Genomic DNA, 23,267 nt, shown 5'->3' on the forward strand with positions numbered 1-23,267 from the left:
TTCTCTGAAAACACTGTGTCCAACAAGATACTTCATGAATCCTTACAGCAGTGCAAAAATTTTTCATTGATATATGTGTTTCACAAGTGATCTTACAAGATCTTTAATAATATTTAATTTGTACATAGAACATACACTAATAATTTTTTGTTAAATTATTTTCTTAAGAAGAAAATATGGTAAAAGAATAATGTAAGAATAGAGAAAATCATTGGAAAGGGTTAATATATTGGTATAGGAATATATGAGTCACAGCATGGTTGCCCAGACAAAATCATTAAATGAAATAATTTGAGACAAGCACAGTCCAGGAAAGAGATGGATTTATTCACTAAGTCCTACTGATTACAAAAAGCATTTTCTGACAAAAAAAAATCTCATAAATATTATTTAATTAACCAAAAATATTTGCATTTTTGCCATTTTTCCCAAATTTCTCTCAGCTAGTAGCTAATCAAATGCAAAAATTACCCCGATGGCTGTCCAGAAGATTTTGTTCCATCATTTCAGTTGATGATTCATGCTTTAATGACCCCAATGCTGCATGAATGGGCTTCAGAACTAGCATGGATCTCTCACCATAACAGAGTGAAATGGTTTTCTTCATTATCAGTGTTGTGTATGGCAAATAATCACAGGAGTCTTCTACTCAGTTCTCTTCTTCCACAGAACCCTGAGTCAAATTCAAAGCCTTACTATCATTGTCTAAGGAAGTTCATGTAATCTATCTTTCATCACATTAATTCTCCTTTAGATTCTAAAAAAAGTCTAAATACTGTGTTTACTTTAATTTAATTTTCTATAGTCATGACAGATATTATAGCCATGAGGAAAAAAGAAGAAGATATAAAAGAAGAACCAAATAATCCATTCCCTACTTCAGAGTAAAGAAAAATCAAATTACACCATAAGGAAAAATTTGAAACTTAGATAGCAACAAGGAGCTAGTGTGAAAAAAATCTGAGGATCCTGTGAGAGGAAGAAATACATATTACCAGTACCTTTTCTATAGAGACAGTGCAATCATACTGGCACTGCAGATGACTGCTGCTTGGAGACTTCCTCAAGCCTGAAAAATGTCACTGCAGTAGATTTTCTAACTGCATTGTGTGGATATAATTGTATCTATTTTATTTTGCTACTAGTTGATCTGGGAGGAAGGGGTTTGATTTTAAAAGGGCAAATTTTAATAAATTAAGGATATTGGTTAGGATATTGTGATGAGATTTCAGGTGGGTTTCTTGGGCCTTGTACTCTCTCTCTTGGGCTGTTTCTGAATAGAGTGAAGAGTAGACAGTGTAAGGATCTATATACATGAACTGTACCCCACAATTAAAGGCGCTGGCCTTTTCAAATCTTTTCTATATCACATATCAGAAAGTATTTTCAGTTATTGGGCATGCTTGCATACCTGTGACACTCCCAGAGCACAAAGTTCACAATTTAGTCTGACTACTGAGTCTTCAGGAGCCTATATGAAGCAAGAAGCAGCCTTCCTATGAAGCTATGAATCGTGGTTAGGAAGGCTCTTAACACATGGTCTCCTTTCTGGCCTGATTTTCCAGGAAAAATATTATTGACTGCCAGATGCTCATTTGCAGCGCCTGATGTTAAACATATTACTTTTCTCCTTAAAATAAATGTGAGGAAGGGGATTCTACTCAAGTACAGGCAGGAGTGAACAGAACATTGTACACAGAAAAGGTAAAGGAGATGGCGAGAAGAGAAGTCAAGAGCAGGAATGAAATGAGATCATTTTATCGGCCCACAGCTATCCACCCAGGCTAGGCAAGTTAAAAGGCAACACTCGGGCAGACCATCAGCTCATCCAAACATAGTCCCTCAAGCGTAAAGAATAATTTTACATTTGGCCTGTGGGAAGTGAGCTGTAGCAAAAAGGCAAGCAAATCTTTTGAAAATCTATGTAAATGCACTTTAGGTAACTAACTTAGGAAAGAGGAGTCTGGGTCTAGAAATTACCTGCTGTCCTCTTTAGAAGGTGGTGTCTCTAAGGTAAAAAAAATACTTCCAATGTTTTCCTGTGAACTTGGATGCTGTTTTAAAAGAACAACAGACATATATTTAGCAATGTCCTTGTCACTAAAAAAACAACAATGATTTGGGTTGGGTTTTTTTTAAACTAAATGATGGCAGAATGGAGAAAGGGTTATCAGCCTAATGTCATCTGTCCATTTCAACTGAATTTTATAGTAGAAAACGTTTTTCACTCCCGGTGAAACCCCTTCCTTATCACTGTCAGTTCATAGTTGATAGACTGATAGTTGCAAAATTTATTAATCCCGTAAACATTTGGGGGAAAAAATAAAAAAGCCTAATGTAAGGGGCATAACTTCTTACAGTATATAAAATAATATATAAATATAAATATATGATATAATATATATAAATATATATAAATATATAAAAAAATATATAAATATATATAAATATATAAAATTTGTGGTGTCTGGGAATTGGAGTCAAGAGTCCCTTAGGTGTCTCCCAAACCTTTCTTCTTGAAGAATCACTTTGCTAGCACACAAAGACCCCAAACCTAAATGACCTGGTATGTTCCCATTCCCTAGCCATACCTTAGCTTCCCTCATGATGTGCATTCTTTCCAGATAAGCCAGAACCATGCCTGCTGTTCAGAATAGAGTTTTATATTATGAATACATGTTGTCTTGCTTGTTGTTTTCATCTGGGAAACAATGGCTCAGATAAAAGAAATTCACTAGACTATCCTATATATTCTCTGTTCTCAAGGTGAAAAAATATTGGAGCTAATACAACCAACAGTAAGCTTGGAAAAGGAGCATATCTGACATTAAATAAATTCAGAAACAGACATTTCCTTTTTCTTTTTTTTCTCCCCTCACAAATAAACTCCAAATTTGGTTTACTGGGTGAGTGAAAAACAGATAGGATATTTATTGTCACCACTAAATAGTGTCTCTTCCACTGATTTTGTTTTTATTGCTGTTAGCAATATCAGGGGATTTTGTAGGCTTTTTGGAATTATCTTAATCACATCTGTGAAACCAATTGAAATATTTACTTTTGGGTCTGATTTGTTAGTTACTCTTTCTTTACTTTCTGGGAGTCAAGTGCTACATATCTTTCTTCTTTCTATTTGACGAAATAGAAAAAATATATCTCTTAATCAATTATCTCTTTTTTAAAGTCATAATCAAAGCTGCATGAATTCTCCTGCCTGGAAGAATTAAATCTCAGGCTACAAAGAATAATTAGCTCAATTTTCTCACACATACGTGAGATCCCAAAGCATCAATTATCTTCTATGTCCTGAAATACGCTGAAACATCACACATAGAAGTTGTCATTAACACCTCCTGCTGTTGCTGTGAATTGCTTCAGCCCCACCATATGCAGTATGTTAAAGTTTTGAATTAAGATCTACATGAGCAGTACAAGCTTTGAAGACAGCTCCAGAACTCTTGTCTTCAGGCAGCACCCTCATTTAACATTGTTGTATACCATTTGCCTTGGAGTATGAACTTCAGTGATTACATTTCTTGGATACTGATAGAGATGGCCTATTATCTATACAAAAATATATAGGTTTCTCCTTAGACTATGATAAGCTTTCACTTGCAGAGGAAGAAAGTCTGTTTATTTCTGGAAATATAAAAGAACAAAAATTCCACTTTTAATACAAATCAACATGTTACTATCACAAAATTTGTTAATAAGAATAAAAACTATAAATACAAGTCAGGAGCAAATAACCACCAAAAAATCCTGATTACATGAATATGAAAATATACATATACATATGCATATGCCTGCACACTATCAATCATTCCAGCACTGCCACAGAATACTGGAAGCTAGGCTCAGAATTTCCTGCAAAATGCAAGGCAAGTATTCACTGATACCATTTGCATCAGCCACACTGTTTACAGGAGCGGATTTTTTTACTTCAACAGCAATCACACAATATATAACAGATATATTAGATATATAAGACTGCATGAGTGAAAAGCACATGCCTGTTCCTGCTGTGTTATGCACCATGTGAAGCGATCTAAGTATAAAAGTAACTTTCATCTCTTTATTTAGAAACAAAGAAAACTTTTCTTGTTTGTGCTGGTGCATAGAACAATGATGTTGGAAGTTGTGCAGAATTAGCCGTCTTTGCACAAAATGTTGATGCTGAAAGTCATGCAGTTCTAAACGTCCAAACAAATCCCATATGTTTTCTGATCCTTTCCTTGTCATGTTTTCCTCTTCCAAACATTGCTGCAACTGTTTTAGCTCTTGACTGCCTCAAAACAGCTGATGTAAATATAAAAATAGGACTCTCTTCCTGTGTCTGACACTATGTTAAAAGTTGCTTCAGGAAAGTCAACAGGGAAAAAGAGATTCCTACTAGGTGATTCACAAGACTCAACTCTGTCCTGAAGAAACAGATGGTTCCAATTAACTCTTTGCATGTATGATTAAATACACAATGGCTCTCAATCTCATATTTTTCTAAATCTAGAAGACATAGTAGGGTTTTCCACACAATCAAGAGGCCTGAAGCAGGTCTAGATATTTTTAGAATGGGGAAAAATGCTGGTGTAGGATATGCCTTTCACTTTTCTCCTTGAAAATATCTCATGGATATATATTGATGTGGAGTACATTTTCACACAATGCAGCCAATAATGAATAAAATACCTCTGTAAGGGTCATGCATTGCAAAATTGTCTCCAACTTAGACACAAGTATTTCCAAAGTCACATTGGCCGAAATACTGAACATCAGAGTCTGAAAGGTATCTGGGCTCTTAGCTAGCACTTAAGAGGGATTTAAAAGCCTTCATAATTGTAAGCATCTGGGCATTAACGAATTAGAGATTAAATTTTCGAAAGTAACTTAGATAATTAAAAGCCCAGTTTGAACTGAATTGTAATTAGTCTGAGGTTCCAAAGGGCCATATTTTTGAAGCTATTAAAATATTCTGTATTGTGGCTTATTGGTTAGTGTGATTTCTAAGTGAATAGAGGTGTAAATGTATGTGAATATAGTGTAATACCAATCTAATTTTCACTTCTGAAAATGCACCTGTGTCCTATATTAATAGAACACTTTTGAAAATATTATTAGCAAGTTAGTTAGAAGTTGTGTTGTTCAGCAATAAATGCCTGTCCTCTGCAGATTTAGAATACTGATTCTTTAACCTTTATATTCAAATATTCTGCTTGTGTTTTTCTTATGACATAAAATGTTTTAAAATTCTAAAAGTAAATATCACAAATTTAAAAGAAAAATGTATGGGACTGGTAAAGTGCACATTTTTATACAGGGAGTTGGTGAAGTGTAATTGCAATTATTTGTAAAATTCTTTGTGATCTCATTTAAAAGAGGCTACAGAATTGCACATCGTGATGATGTTGTTGACAACGATCACTATTGATTTTGAGAGCTACTTTTGTTTTCATATAAATTGCACTGTTTACAAGGTCTATAAAGTGGGCCTCCTAATAAATTTCTTCTCTTGTATTCAGGCAAATTTTTTGGTGAAAGCTACATGTGACATAGTCCTCCAAACTTACTCAGCTACTGTCTCCAGTAAAAAGCATGCAGTCCCTAGAGAAGTCTAAACTAAACTAAATGTGCTATTTTATTTAAGACAATAAAGACCAGAAAACATTCTTTTTGTTCCCCACAGAATTTATGCCATTTTCACGACAAGACAACATCCGCTTTTTCATCCTACAAATGACTGAATCATTTAAATGTTCATTAGTCAATAAAGAGAATGCTCATAGAAGAGAAATGCTCCAATCCCTTAATCATCTCTGTAGCCCTCTACTGTACTTGTTCCAGGAGCTCCATGTCTCTCCTGTACTGAGGAGTCCAGAAGTGGACACAGCACTCAAGATGTGGCCTCACCAGGGCTGAGTAGAGAGGCACCCTCAACCTGCTGGCAATGATTTTCAAAATGCAGCCCAGGATACCACCAATCTTGGATCAAAGAAAAATACAGTTTAACATATTTTTACACTGCTTTTCACAGGAACTATCTGTCATCTTACTCTAAGGTTTAAAAACACTATGTTACAACAGCAAAAGTAGGTGCACATTAAAGAATCAAAGCTTCTTTATGGCTTGCAAGTACTTTAGATTTTAACTGTAGTTTCATTTATGTAATTATACATATTGCTTCAGGTATGATACAGTTTTCTGGAAAACCAGAAGACAGGCTTGTATATCAAGAAAATTACCCAAAACATTTGCTTTTGCAACTTCATAGAAAAATGTTAGATGAAGATACATTCAGTAGACTGTAGTCCACCGCTTCAAGGAAAATGTGAAAAGTAGCTTCTAAAGTAACTTCTAAAAAAGAAAATTAGAGAAAGGGCTAATACTGCAAAGAGATTAAGCATCCTCCTCCTTTACTCTATTTCCTGCAATATTTACTAATTTTTGAAGCAGAGTAAGGCATATTTGTCACAATCACAAAGTGTCCAAGGACTAGGAAAAGCAAAGCAAAGGCAATTCCCCCCCTGACTGAAATCTCACATGTAAGCTTTGCAAGCTAAGAGTGCCTCATTCTCTGTTGCTGGTCCACCTGGTCTGGTACTCTGCAAGATTAGTACCTGCAGATGAAAAATAGATAGAAGGAAAACATCCTTGTATAAAAGAATCAAGGGTTTGACTACTTGCCTGAAAAAGAGGATATATACATTAAATTTCTCCTCCTGCTTCTAGGAATTTGTGTACTACTGCAACCAGAAGGCAATATGTATTTAGCATAACACTGAGCTAAATGATGATCTAATCAAACAGTCATCAAACAGAAAATTATGTACAATCTCATGGTTTGGGCTTTGAGTTGATCAAGCATGAAGTTTATAATTATTTATTCTATCCCATAGTTTCATTTTCAGAAAAAAATGAAAAAATTTCCTCCGTTTTTCCCCTGCTTCTCCTTTCTCTCCTTCATTATCCTGTCCAGTGAGGGTAAGCTTTCAGAGGAGAAACAGAAAATATCTTAATATCAAATAACATTTTAAGTCCGTATCTCAATTGCATAAAGCAGGAAATGGGTGAAAAGGTGTAATGGGACTGATCTTCCTCAAATATCTCTTCTGTCTCAATACTAGATTTTAAACTAGGTGGAAAAGTAAAAGACTAACTTAGAAATAAATATATTAATCCCTTGCAACATTCTGAAAGAAAAGGGCAGAAAGGAGGCCAAGGATGAATGAAAAATTGTCTTTTGAGAGTGCAAAAAGCTAGGTACTTTTTAAATAGACATTGAATTGTGCAATTATTCTAGGGATAATGTAAGTATTTTCCTAGCACTTCTCACTTGATAATGCAACTGGAACCCCTAAAAAGCTTTCAAAGCCTAGACAGCTCAGAGGTCAAGCTGTAGAACTCACCTGGTCGTGAAATGCATGAACCACATATTTTCAAGGGTACCATGGCACTCAACACTAATCCAGTCCTATATTGTCAACACTGCATTTTTCTTTGAGAAGGAAAGCAGACATGAAAATCATTGAATAAAGATAATGTATTATATATTTAAAGTAAATTGAAATAACGTAGATGACTGAAATTCAGCTTTTGCCTAAGAGAAGAGTCATCAGCCTATAAATCATGAGTTCTCCAGGGCAAAATGAGAAGCTGCCTTTGATTGCCTGTGATCAAGAGTTATTTAATGTGAACTGCAGGAAACAGTCCACATTGCAGTACATTGGAATGGAAGAGATACATAAAGACAAGCCCCTTGTCACTGAAAGAAAAAAGAACAAAGGTAATTATTATTAAGTTACTCTGATACTATGATAAAGATTGGGTTCTGCAAATAAGAAAGATACTGGAAAATGAAAAATACAGGACAACACAGAACTCTCAACAAATTACCTGCTATTGGAAATTAATCAAGTAAGAGAAACCATTTTGTAAAACCAAATGTTTAAATACAACAAAACTTTGTTCGCAAATATACCCAGCAATCACATTTTTTCTAACTCATGTATCTTTATCAAACAGGGTTGTTACAACTCATATGGTATTCATAACTATTATTATGAGCTGTAATGGCCACAAAAATCGAAGTATTACATGCACTGGAATTTTCTATTCAGTGATCCAGTTAAAAGTACCTGGAGTCCTGAAGGATTCAGTAAATTATATATGATACTGTTCACTATTGAACATGGCTTTGCAAGTAGCATCTACCATGGAAGGCAAAATTTTCAGTATTATCTGCATGCAGATCTCTCCCATCTGAAGTGTTGATGCTGCAAATGGATGGAGAAAACTCCCAAAGGATAAAAAAGAGTTGTTGCTGCAGCAAATGCTAATAATAACTATAAAACTACAGCTTAAGTAAAAATACTTTCAGAAAATAATGAAATCAAAGTAAACAAAAGCTGTAGACAATTATTTTTATTCCCAAAATATACATAAATATTAATATGTTTTATCACTGCCTTAGTTAAACTGACTCTGACATTAAAAAAAATATATATAATTCTTAGCAAAAATTAATTAAAAAACTTTTCAGGACAGGAGAATAATATGAACTAGAATGACTATCTGTACTGGTTTTGGCCAGGGTAGAATTGCCTTTCTACACAGTGGCTGGTGTGGAGATTTCTGCTAAATATGAGGCTGATAATATAAAGATGTTTTTGTTGTTCCTGAGCAGGGCTTGTCCAGACCCAAGGCCTTTTCCGCTTTTCCTGCTGGCAAGGAAGTTGGGGGAGCCTGGAAGGTTGAGAGGGAACAAAGCCAGGACAGGTGACCCAAACTGACCAAAGGAAGAAGAGGGGAACATTTGGAGTAATAGCTGCTGTCTTTCCAAGTCACCATTACGTGAGATGGTGACTGCTCTCCTGGAGATGGCTGAACACCTGCCGGCCCATGGGAAGAACTGAACCAATTCCTTGTTTTATTTTACTTGCGTATGCTGCTTTTGGCTTTCTTATTAAACCGTCTTCATCTCAAACCATGATTTTTCCAGCTTTTGCACTTATGATTCTCTCTCCAGTTCTGCTGGTGGGGCAGTGAGCAAGTGGCTGTATTGGGCTTGATAGCTGGTTGCAGTTAAACCACAACACCAGCCAAAACAATCTTTAAGAAGCAAAGAATAAAAATACAAGAACAAGAGTGTGAAATTTTCTATAAGTAACCTGAAAAAAGGCTGAAATTCAAAATAACCATATTTAGGAGAAGGAAAAATAGAAATATATGGGTATCCTGTTGAAGAATCAAAGTATATTAATGTAAAACATTATTCTTGTTACGAACTGGTACAGTAAAAATCAGTATCCTTAAATGACAAGCAGAAAAAAAGGAGGGGAAAAATTATAGAATAGATAATAAAGAAACAAAAAGCAGAAAGAAAAGGAACTAAAAGAAACAGAAAAATAAAGGCAAATAGACAAGATAGCAAAACCACCCCTGACATCAAAAGTAACTGCTACTAATTTAAATAACATTTATGTCTGCATGATTATTAAATATCGCCCATATACCCTATAATGAAAAATAAGCATGGTGTCAGTTCATCTCACTGAAGAGGAATATTTGCACCCCATAGATGCCTCTCTGGTATAACTTGATATGTGCAGAATGTGCTCAGGAAAGAGCCTTCGCCTCTACGTGGATTAGAGCAAACTTTCAATTGATATTTAGCCAGAAGAAGAGTTCAGTGAGAGAGTTTATCACTATATTCATCACAATAGCCAATACTACAGCAAGAAAAATCTGTAAATCCAAACTACTTTTCCACAGCTGGGATCATTCTGCAGTATAAACTGAGATATTATGCTGAAGATTTATGAGGGTAACATTATGCAATGCATTTCTGGACCTTTTTAAAACATTATACAAAAATTAGAAATGTAAAAGAGGAAGAGCGTGAATTTCAATCTCTGTATTGAAAAATGACTCGACATTTGGGAAAAGAAAAAAGAAATAAAATACTGTTTCAAACTAAATCTATGCTACTATAACCAAATATTGTTAGCTGTAGTAAATTGGAATGACATCCTTACCTTTATTCTTGCTCTTCCTTTCTGAGAGCATTGGTAGAAGGAATGTCTGGAGCACTGAATATTGGTAGAAATCAAACTTCAAAGTCCTGTTTCTGTATATTTAAACATGTAAACTATCACATATATCTGGCTTCATATTTGACATATTTATCCCTTAGCATGGTTCAATAAAAAGCAATTCTGAGAAATTCTTTGTGTTTTTTAAAAGCTTACCTACACACTTGAGTTCAGTATTTTAGCACATGTTAAAATTAGGTATTTTACAGAGGTAGCTGAGGGAGTTATAAGTGTTTTCTCCAAAGTAATTATGAAGTTTTCATGGTCTTCTTGTCACAAACAGTCCCCAAAGTGCATGTAGAAGACTACTAATGAAAATAACAAACAAATAACTTTAATTAAGAGAAAAGCGGCATCATGGGACAGTAGCTCATTCTTTTAACTCAGCTTTAATGCTGAGGAAGAAAAGTAATTTTATGTATATATATGTTCTGATTTAATAGTCAGTGCATTGCTAGTTATGACACTGAATCCTCAGTCCTCAAATGGGTGGCACTGGCATCAATTCTCTTATCACTTATGGACTCATGAACTTGACTAAACTCACAGGGACCTATTTGGAAATAGTGTTCTTTTCTTGAAACCTCCATGTTTTTTCATGTGAAACATTTTGCAGAGTTTGAAAATAGCTGGGAGATAAGTCATAGGCAATATTGTTTAAAGGGCAAATGGAGATGTCAAGACTCTGTATCAGCCCAAATGCAAAGTGAAGGAGGTGAAGAGAGAAGAACTTTGATTATGTGTAAATTGTCACATCTTTGAGTAGATTTCAGGCTTTAGGTAAGGGAGGTTATTACTTGCGTTTTGGTTTCTGCTGCAGCATCTTGAATAAATAATTTTTCATTTTGAACAAGCTGTTCTCTACCATTGAAATCCGCTGCTGTCATAATGTGTCTAAAGGAAGACTAAACAGGTGCAAAAATACCAAGCCAAAATTGCAATGAATAATCATGAGTATGGTAACCTGATAAGCCAGAGTGAGGATAATGAATATAATCCCTTTATAACAGTGTACAGCCATGGATTCATCACTTAGAAGAAACACATGCAAAGTCAGGGGAAGAAGCACAGCTCACAAAAAGAAAGGGTGGAGAAAAATATACTGATTGATAATGAAAAGATTTGCCTTCTAATTTGTTTCCAGACACCAATACCACATTACCACAAATGCTTAGAGTTGGGCAAATCATCTTTATGGTCAAACCAGAGATACAGACACAAATGTGTAGGTCTGTTTCTAGATGGTTCCTAAGGGTCAAATGGATCATACTTCAGAACTTATGGACTGAGAGAGTCCAAAAGTTCTGAGAGTGGAATCCTACCCCTTAGACATCTTGGTAAAATCTCAGAACAATGCTGTGCCACAGTTTCCCATTACTAAAAGCAGAATAAAATATCACTGTTGGAATAATTCATGCACTAAAGCTCTTCCAGCATAAAGATGCTGCAAACAGTAGTATATTATTAATTGTCGTTATAAATATTAAAAACTGTGTATCTTTCTTTAACCTATCAAGCTCTTAGCCTTTTACCTGCCTTACACCCACTACACAAATACCATAAGAAAGCATATGTGGAATGCAATCAAAAAACAATACGATGCTAGGTGAGTGAAAATATCAGTACTTAGCCATTGACTCATCATCTCATTAAGTACACTGTCAAACACATGTTGTATGTCAGTAAAAAGATTTAAAATTAACTCATTTGTTGGAATTTCTGCTATGGTTTACACTGATATTTGAGACATTAAATTTACTGATTTTTATGAACATGCAGAATACAAATGTAAGAAAAATTATAAGCATTTTCAGATAAGGACTGACAAAAATACAGTGGATATTAAAATTATTTTTACTTTAAGAAACTGAATGAATCATAGAACAGTCTTGTTATATAAATATAAATCATATTTGTTCGATTTTTTTACAAGTGAAAACTGAGGTCAGGAATCATGTGAACAATTTCTGTAACCTTTTTTAAGCAAAATAAGGTGAACCCTAGAGACACATGAAAAATGTAAATGTAATGTATTATTACATTAGAGCCATCACAGATATGATCACTTTAACTTAGAGATTTTTTTTAAATTGATAGATCCTCTGCTCCAAGCTGTCTGAGTAAAGTGCAAGCAGGCAAACCATTTTTGAATCATAACCTCCAAAGCTATTTTTGTCTTGGATGCCTATAAATAAACACACCAGTATTGTAAGAAGTCACGATCTTTCTCTGAAAATCACAATATTTTCCCTACATATAACTCAAAGTTTTCAAAGAAGTTTAATTTACTAGTGTATGCAGGTAGTATAAGTTTATCCACCAGAATCCTTTCCCTCAGTGCAAAGAAGAATAGATTTCTCCTTCTGCTGTACAGCATGAGTGGAACAGATAAATATGTTGTTTTTCTTCATATTTATTTTCAAGAAACATTCTATATGAGGCTTTACATTATCTGGAAAATGAATTATGCATGTGACAATATGGCACATTCCTCAGTCAGACAATTTCTAATGTCTACTCTGCCTCTTCTGACATCACATACTGTGATCAAAAATAATCCTGTTTTTGTGCAGTTGCTTTGTTTTGGGTTTTTTCTATTATCCCTGTGAAGGAATTACTTTAACTTTCTCCCTAACAAATACTATTTCCAAACACAATGAAGTTATATTTAAATTACAAAAGATTAAATGAAGCAGCAGGAGTCCAAGGGAAGGTGCTATCTCTTCAGAAAGCAAGATAACAGCTTGAGAAAGATGAAGAATTTGCAGGCTTTGGATTTCTGATTTTTTTTTTTAATTTTTGTTTAAGTGTACCAAAGGTCAGAAATTAGTAATGTAAAGATATTTTTTAGTGCCTGTCTTTCTCTGCTTGACTCCTGTTTTACTTATGGTGTTTACTTCATACTGGCAATTGTCTTTATGGATGAGGTAATATTGAAGCTGATCAGCTTTAGCCAACTCATACTACAGGAGGACATTAAGGTGGCTCTTTTCAGATCAGGCATTTTAAAACTATAGCAAATTCGTTAGCTCACTTGATACCAAACCCCATTCTTTCTCCTGAAGCTTTCTAGATAGAGCCAGAGTACTTTGTAACACAGCATGGAATACTGGCAAAGATGGCAGCCTTTTTAGTTGAAGTTAATTGGCCTCCTCTTGCTTTTAATGAGGGAAGTTTCTCTGCCTGTTTCCCAACATATGAAGTTCCCATCTCTGTATATGGAGGTCTGTGGAATAGCACACATGCTGCTTTGAGTCAGCTTAGAACCATTCCTCCTCCCACATGCCCAGTCTTTTGAAGAGGAAGTGAACTGAGTGCCTCCATCTGCGCTGATAAATACAGAAAGACAAGGGAACAATCAAAGTCCTATTCCCCATCATGTAGCACCAACTTTATATTAGTTAGCCCCAGCAACATCAGAGCTATCTTTTTGGTTCCAGCAGTTCAAATCAGAGCCAACATGTTGATTTTAGGGTGCAGTGCTAAGTTCACCCACTGAACCTCCTGGGAACCCAATAACACCCAGCTCTGAGACTAAATGCACAGCCACGTGAGGTGCTGTGTTGGGTTTTCATGGCAAGATTTTGGCAGTGGCATCTACAGCAGTAACTTCCACTAAAAGCTACCAGAAGCTTCCTCCATGTGCAGCAGAGACAATGCCAGCTCCAAGATGGACCCACTGCTGGCCATGGGTGATGGTATAGTACCTCTGGGATAACAGATTTAACAAGAAGGGGAAAAACCTGCCCAACAGCAACTTCAGCCAATAGAAAAGAGTGAGAATGTGCAGGAGAAACAGCTCTGAAGAAACCAAGGCTGTTGCAGAAAGGGGAGGAGGTTCTACAGGCTCTGGAGCAGAGATTCTCCTGCAACCCACAGTGCAGACCATGGTGAGCCAGGCTGTGACCCTGCCGCCCATGGAAGGGACCCACTCTGGAGCAGTTCATGCAGCCTGTGAGAGGGAGTCACACTGAAGAAGTTCATGGAGAACTGTTTCCTCTGGAAGGGTCCCCATGATGGAGCAGAGGAAGGGTGTGAGGAGTCCTCCTACTAAGAAGGAAGGCGTGGCAGAGAGAACACATGATGAACTGACTGCAGCTCCCATTTTCCATGCTCTGGGCTGCTGGAGCGGAACAGGTAGACAATTCAGCAGTGAAGTTGAACCCAGGAAGAAGAAAGGGGTGGGGGAAGATGTTTTAACATTAAGCTCTTATTTTTCATTATCTTAGTCTGAATTGATTGGTAATATATTAAATTAATTTTCCCCAGGTTGAATCTGTTTAGCATACAATGGGAATTGGTGAGTGACCTCTGCCTGTCTTCATCTTGATGCACAAACCTTTTGTTGCATCCATTTTCCCTTGTCCAGCTGAGGAGGGGAAAGATAGAGCAGTTTTGGTAGACACCTGGCATCTAGACAGCATAAATTCGCCAAAGTTGCTTAGGTCTTGATCAAGAAATGTAATAATTAGGTGTCTGCCCAGACCATGTGTGAAGAATATGTGGTCTACCAGTAAAAAGTCAGGAAACTCAGAAAGGAATCTAATCTGACAAGCGCACTGAGAAGCAAAATTCTACATAATTCCACCTAAATTCTACATATAATGTGGAAACAGCCAAATATAACTAATTAATAACAGTTAAGGCTTTTCTAACTCCTTGGCACTCTGCCTCATCATCCTCATTACACTCCTATGAAATTTCTCTTGGTTTAAGTCACTGTCTCAGAAGAAAGTCCTGAAAGCATATCCTCAGTAAAGTTCTAACATCAGCCTATTTTACAAAAATGGATTGGCAGCTCATCTGCCATTACTGGAGTCTTAAAAAAATAAAGATATTTCTTATTCCTTGATCCCTCAGGTAAATTTGAGGCCTCCTTGCTGAATCAAAGGCTCTTTGGATACTTCAATGTCCAGTCATGGCAATCTGTGGCTTTAAGCAAACAAAGGCAGTTGTAAGACACATGTGGTGAGTAAAATTGTGTGATATTTCTCTCAAGGGAGCTTTGGATACTTCACAGAGACTATGATAATTTTGACTTCCTGATCAATTAACAAGCTGTTTTTGAGCCCTACCCTATAGCATGAACTTCTTCTCAAGTGCATTAAAGGGAGAAAAAGCATCCATTCTAAGTTGGTGGGAGGTCTTGATGCTGTAGGGTTCTCCCTGTAGCTTTCACCTTAAAATGACAACAACCTTGAAACTTGCAATGGGTAAAAATTACTGAAGAAAAAAGTTCATGAACTTGAACTCCTTTTATAAATTCTAAAAATAGCTTCTGAACAGTACAAAGCCACTGATGTTACAAAGTTCAGTGACCTGTAATAACTATTATTATTTCCATTGACCCATAGTAATGATTGACCTGCAGTGGAACTAGCAACACTCAATAGAACATTTTCAATTTTTTTTTATGTTCCATTTTCCAAGACACACACACACACACAAACACACACACACAAATATCAGTCATCAGTCTACATCAGACAGGTCAGGTTTTAATCTGCTTATGCTTTTGGTGACAACAAAGCTATAATCATAAAACAATAAAGTAATGGATGAATGTCTAATAGCTAAATACAAATCAATAGACCACTGTGAAGTAAAAACAAAGATAATTTTATGTCTTTAAAAAAAACCCAAAAAAATCAATATTCATTACATTATTTTATATGGAAACAACTGTGTGTACATTTACAAAAACTAGTATCAGGTTGTGCTAAAAGGTGAGGGATGGATGTTACTGTTGCAGAAGGTCAAGCATGGCAATCCAGGTCTGAGGAGGAAATTTGCTCACTAAAAATTAGTAACATATATGCTGGATATATATAGCATACATATCAGACATTTTGACACTTAAGGGTCTTAATACATCTACAAAATGGTTTCAACATTAAAGAATTTGTATTTAACACAGTGGTGACCAGGTTTTTTCAGAAGCTGATCTTCCTACTTTCACTCATTAAAAGAGTATACATATACCTTAAAATTTCAGACTGATCAGAACAAGACATGATTTAATATTGGATAGAGGGAAAAAATGTTTCTTTTCAATAGTTCACTTTGCAAGTATCTCCTCCTGCACTGCTTAATATTTTAAAAAGGTATATGAATCACTTATTATCAAATGAAGGATTAATTCAGGAAAAATAGTTTATTTTCAATGACCCTATGTAAACAAATGCCTTGAATAACATGCAGATAATGCAGCAGAGACATTTTAATTTTTCTGTCTTTGCATCACAATGCACACAATTCAAATCAGGATGTATTCAGTTCCCATTACTGTCGGATTCCTTGGATTGTTATTTTTTTCTCTGCTTTAAGATCTTCTCAGTCAATTTACTTACAATCCATATTCTATACATAGGTGTTCTATTTATGCACATATCAGTTTTTGAAAAGATGTACCAGAAAAGCAATCTCCCATGTAAAAGCTATTCCAGCTAAGAATTCTATGCTCTTGTTCATTGGGTAGACAATTGAAATTGAGCTTTTTATATCCCTAAGGAATAGGGAAACACTAACATGCTGGTTATGTTGTTGACACTGTAACATTAGACAGTATATTACTACAATAAAATTTGAAATAGAAATTTGCATGAATTGGTGTTTCCTTCACAATCCCATATTACCATAAATAAAGAGAAAAAGGTTTTACCCTTGCATAGAGACTGCACATTTTCCCACAAATTATGCACTTTCATTTTTCAGCAAAACAAATTCTTTTTTTTTCCCTGAAGAAAGTGTATGAAGAAGTAAAACACAAGATAATTTTATTCTATGCTGAAGGAAATTCCTTTTGACTTTTATTGAACTTCTTGCTGAGTTTTTGATTTCTTGAACCAAATGGTTTTTACATGGAGTCACAGACGTGTGCAGAACTAGGAATAGGGAAGCTGCCAAACATTCCATATTTCAATCCTGCTTGAAGAAATATAATCTCAAATTTGTCAAATGAAAATGCCATCTTATTGTGGATAAAAACTTCAAACACGTACTTCCTACAAATAATTTTCTTCACTATCTGAGCTACACTGTATAAGTATGAAGAAAAAGTGATGTCCGGTGAATAAAGCTAGTACTTAAAATAATAACGTATATAATGAATTTTACTTTCTGAAACTCTGTTAGGGATAGATCACCTTGTTTTTTTTCTCTGTCAGATGTAATTATTGTGTGAGATGTAGCATCTGTAAATATGTCTTGATTGATAATTTGTGAGAAGCGAGGTGCTGGTGTCCTACATTTAGGCTTTTTAGACTTAACAGTAGTCTCAAGAATATAGCTGATTATTTTAAGAGTATAGTTTAAAGTCACATCTGCAATATAACTACTGTGCCTGTGCACTCAGCCTTCTCTTTCTCCATAATCTACTTTTAAACAGATAAAATTTAAGCATCTATAATAAAGCTTCTCACTCTAGCCTGAATTTTTATTTGAGAGAGAAGCAGAAAACAATTTGTCTCACTTGTTTTAGACACCTCTGCTTTTCAATTACATATCCTGGAAATGTCTATATCTCAGGAGGAAAAAAATGCCCTAGACCGGATGCCGGATTTTGAGACAGCAAAGTTAGAGCAAGCAAATCCCACTCTTTCTAATAAATACTCTCTTTTCACTACATACAAAATTTGAACAAGACAGAAGTATGGTTTCGATCTGGCTGAAGGCTTTTACGAACTCAAGAAAATCCGTATTTGGATGAAACTCAGAACAGGTTTGGCTCCAACTATTCGGTTCAGCTCTGCTAAGGGAAACCAGGGCCTCTGCAGAGAAAACATTATTGTCTCTTATCTCAGTATGGGACCTGAGTGGTCAGAATGACAACATGAATAATAAAGCTTCTATCAGCTGCAAGATTTCTGAAGCATAAAGCCAGAATATTTTCCTATTATCTAAAAAGTAGCTTAGGCATTAAGTTGTTTGGTTTTACTATCTTCATTTCATCACAGACATAAAAATGTGTTAAATCCCACTGGGAGTTAGTCAATCCACTTGTTGAAATAAAAGATGCAGTTTGGGCCAAATCCCAGAACACATAGTAATTATCCTGCATTCAATAAAAAATTTTTGGGTTATTTTTGAATTTTGGTGAGCAATGAATAAGCTAACATTAGGGAATTACAGCTAACAACTAATTAAGAATTTTTACCTGAGTATAGACTGAGGGAAGACAACAGAATCTGGCCCTTGGAAAATTCACGTAACAATTTATTGTCAAGGAAGAAAACGTCCATCCCCTATTGCCAAGGAGCTCAGGTTAAGCTACAACATATGGTATGTTTTTCAGAGCAGAGCTAAGCAGTTCAGGAAAAAATGCATACTGACAAGGAGAAATATGCATATTGACAAGGAAAAATACACATACAACTGCCTGTTTCATAGGAACAAAGAAAGGCTGAAAATATCATTGGAGCTTCTGCAATCAGAGGAAAAATGCTCTGCACTATATCCACTGTCTAACTATTTCCACCACAGAAAACTGAATGGGATTGCAGGCTGTTGGTAGCTGACTCAGAAGAACTGTCTTACACTCATGTCTTGATGTCTTGGCAACCTGGCATAACAGGGCTTCTTCAGTGCATTGTCCTCCACTGCTGTGAGCAGTGTTCTCCCCTCAGAGGTGACTTCTGGCACTAAAAGGTTGCCACTTCAGCTCTGAAGCCATGGCTTAACGTCAATGAGAAGTCAATTAAGGAATATCTATATATTCATGACACTCTCATAACTTGCAGACATTATGTACACAGTGAGCTGGCAGAAGCTGAGATGCTGTCCCTGAACTAATGTGATAAGGACTGTAATGAAACACTTATGGTATTAATAATTTTTAGGAGTGTCATATTAGTACTATAGCTCAGCTTGTGCTTTGGCTTTTACTAAACAAGAGTTGTTTCATTATTATTTTAAGCCTTACACAAGAAGTCAGTGAAAGCAAACATTCATATGCTGTGTAACACAGTATATAAAACTCTGGTAAAAAGATGTGCTGGAATATCATCTGAGTTAAAGTCTTCCTTCCTCTTATATTTTTAGAAAACTATACTTAGTTAATAAATTTTAAATTACATTTTCTTTTGAAAATAAAGTTGTGATCAGGCTAAAAATATACTGAATATATACATATATATATATATATCTTTCTCACTGCTGGACTATATTGACATTTTTCCAGATAAAAAGAAAAGCACAAAATGCATGGAGACATATACAAAACATAACCAAAGAATCGTACTTCTATGAAACCTCAAAAGAATCTGAGGAAGAAGTTGGTCAAATGTGTCAAATACTTGGCTTAGAGACTGCATGAGGCTTTATTTTCCCTCAAGTCTCTTTTCTCTGCCTCGGTTTATCAGCTCTGATTTGTGATACTTCAACATAGCAGTCCCCAACAGGCACTAAGCTAACCAGACGGGAAAATCTCATCCACCTTTGTCAGCTTTCCTATCAAACACCACCTTGCCTCGTGGGGTATTCTTTCATAAAGTTTAGAAACTGCTTTCACACTTTAGCTACTTTCTTGTAAGGTTGTCATGACCGCAGCAGAGTTTTGTTCATGAAAATCTGTTGAGCAGAACCTTGCAGGTTCACCTTGCAAGAGCTTTCAAGAACCAGCCCTTTGAAAGGGTGACTGGAGATTTGAGCAGTACAAACCCCAAAGAGTCATCCACTTTCCAGCTCGACTGTTGCTTTATTCAAGCTGGACCCAGAGTTTCTGCTGCCTTACAGTGACACAAGGGAAAGCAGTGCCAGGGTCCCTCTCCTGCTCTGTGCCGAGAATGGAATGATCATGCTAGGTCTGATCTACAGTGACACAGAATGATCACAGCTTTCAGTAAGGTACAAGCGCCAGATGCTCAGTACTTCTGTGAGAAAGGTCACTATCTAATATTCATAAGAGTCTTTCACACTGTAATCCACCACCCTGCACAGGAAGCATGTAAGGCATTTTTCTAACTGAGCAACAAAACAATAAAAAGAGTATATTGCTAAAAGTTAAAAAGATCTCTTTTACTTGCCCTGTATCTCCTGCAGTTTAAAATCTTCAGTGAAGTGGCAGTCTGTTAGTCATGTGCCTTTCTTAGATTTCCTGTGACTAGAAATCAATACTCACATCAGGGCTTTCACTGCAAAATGGGACTGTTTCTCCACTGAAGCGCACCTATCTCAAAGTATCACACTGACTGGAATCTAAAAAAATTTGTCGTCTGAATCAGTTAAATTTCACTGATGGGGAAATCTCATGCCACAATCTTTCTCTGTACAACCACAGGTTTTTGCTAGATGAGGGGGCAACACCTCCCTGCATCCCTGTCTCTTGTAAAAGTTCGCCACAGTTGCCAGCCATGCCAAAAGATATTATTTGATATTCTCTTTCAGAAGTGATGGTCCTGAACGAATCACCTGGGAAGGCTCCCATCTGCCACTGGAACTCTGCCCACAAAAACAAAGCATTTCAATTGAGTATCAATACCTATGTTCTTTATTCAGGATAAAGTAAAATACTCTATTTTTAGCATACCAATAAGGTACTTTTTCTGTCTGATCTATTTATCAATAATTATGACACTTCTCGGAGGGCCTGTCACTAGATCTCAGACTTGCAGTTTGTGACATACTTGAGGAAATCAGGAATCCCACAGAAATGCTCTCACTTGCTCCTTCTCAATCACTAACTGCAATATGAATCTTGGATACAGTGATAACCAGATTTTATGCAGTAAGATGCAAGTTAAAAAGATATGTTTAACTACATGTGGTTGAATGGAATTAGGCTCATAAATTGTCAACATCTTTGTCCCAGAAAACATAACTCAGTATAGAAATATAATTAAATCAGTTCAATGTTTTCCTGTAACTTTGGAAGGGGTTCTTCCCCCAAAATAATGAGTGAAGGAGCCAGTTTGGTATCTTTTCTATATGCTGTTACTCTCACACCCCTCATTCCATATCCCACACACAGCTGGAGTACTTCTCCTTAAACAGGCTGGAGTACTTCTTAATCAGGAGATTTATTAGACACATTAGTCTTTAAGGAGCCCTTAAGACTTACCAGATGATTCTGATGCCTAACAAAATAAAATATGATAGAGGTAACAGATGCTCCAGAAAACTTTTAATTCTGCTGTTACACCTGTGCTTTAATAAAACAAAAGTCATCAAGTATAATGAAAACCTGAATACTATAACAGTAAAGTCATCAGTTACCCTATCAGTGGCCCAAGGGAACTGCAGTGACTGTAATAGTATGAAAAATCGTGTAGGAATAGGTCAGTAATTCCAAAAGCATAAGAGGAAGAAATAGCATAAGAGGAAACTGTGATGTCAGAGAAACAAAAACCAAAACTTAGCAGTAGAATTTTGCAGGGACTTCAGACTCATTCATGAGTAGGCTACCAATTCACTAAAACTAAAATTATAATGTCTATGAATTCTAAATCCACATAAATCAGTGTCAAAATCTGACTGAAATCCAAATGAGTCAATACTTCTGTTAAAATGAATAAAATTAGAGCAGATGTGAGTCAACTAAAAGCATCTGCCAGGCATGTCCAGTCAAACTACCTTAAACAGGATTGAGTTTATGGGTACCTTTAACACCAAGCAATGTTCAGAACAGTGCATATGGATAAGAATTTAGTAAAGGGCTTGAGTAGTTTTGATTTCTTTCTTGAATTATACATGTTCACTCTGAACTGTATACACTGCATTGTCTGTTCTATTTGTGCTAGAAATGAATGGCAAAGATATAAACAATTTATAAGGGCGGTACATACTGAGTGGTTTCAAAACCCTAGAGATTAATGAATAATAAATAAACCCAAACCTTTTTTTAGTACCATAATGCTTTACTGTTTAACTCACATATGATTATTGTGTTAATGTCATTTTGGGATGAAATGGTTATTAAAATATTAGTATATTTCCAAGAGTTTCACGGAATAAAGCAGAGCCTGATTCCACTGCCATTTACTTTAGCAAGAATGGGGTAAAGTTCTAATTCAGACAAACCTTATTGCACTATTTATATTTCAAGGATGGAGAATATGGGACAAAGGAATTAATATGATTTGTTTACAATCCCAGAGAAAGTCAGTCTTGGAAGTTTTTGTTTCAATTCTGCTCTGTTCTGTTCTGTTCTGTTCTATTCTATTCTATGCTATGAAGTCTGTGCCACAGCTCTCATCCTCACAACACCCGAGAACATCCCAAGAGTTGCTAGACAATATGTTTTGTATCTTTCACTTATTATTTGTTTTTGAAACATGCAGTTTTACAAAAGACTCAGGCATTAAGTTGGTTTTGGACTGGGATTCCAATTACACTGGGTTTTGCTTCTTTGCTTTGGATTGGACACGGAGTTTGTCTCATGGAATTGGAAAAGGAAAAGGGAAGAGTAATTTTTCTTTTAACTGAAGGAAAATGTTTTGCTGTGCTCTATGTTTTTAGTGCCTAGCTGAGAAGAAATGCCTGCACACTGTGCTTGCTATGGAGCATGGAGACACTTAAGGTGGTCTTCAGGCCCTGTGATTTAGTGAGTTTCAACTCCCACACAAACATTACCTCTGCAAAGGGCAGCTCCACAGTGCTTGAGAGTCCCAGTACTCAAGCTTTCAGTAGTAGCCTAGATTCAGACCATTGAGCACTTTCAGGATAAAGATGGACATGTAAAATTCTATTTGAGATGTTTCAGACAGAGTGTAAGTAATGCTGGGGAGGTTAGCAATCCTTTTGATAGTCCAACATGTTAAATGAATGTGTAATTGTTCTTGCGCTACCTAAAGCTTCCTGAGTTCTGATAATTTCACATCTAGTTCTATGGCAGGCTTATAGTCAAGCCAATAGTGACTGGAGACTATAAAATGAAAACACATAATTTTCTGCCGCAGAGGACCTTTGAGTTCTTAGCCAGCAGCAAATCATGGTTGCTGCTGTAATTCAGCAGGACACTCTTTCCACCAATCAAATGCTTACAATCTCTTCAAAAACATGACTTTCATTTTGTGCAGGAACAAGCTGCTTAATTCACCAAGGCTCCGCAATGCCAGTGCAGCTGTTAATTCTTGATTTGCGTGCTGACACTCACACCACAACACAGAATCTCAGAATGGTTTGGGTTAGAAGCAAATTTAAAATCATCTTGGTTCCAACCCCCCCTGGTCAAGAGCAGGGATGCCA

The sequence above is a fragment of the Camarhynchus parvulus genome, chromosome 1, assembly GCF_901933205.1.
Source record: "Camarhynchus parvulus chromosome 1, STF_HiC, whole genome shotgun sequence".
NCBI lineage: Eukaryota > Metazoa > Chordata > Aves > Passeriformes > Thraupidae > Camarhynchus > Camarhynchus parvulus.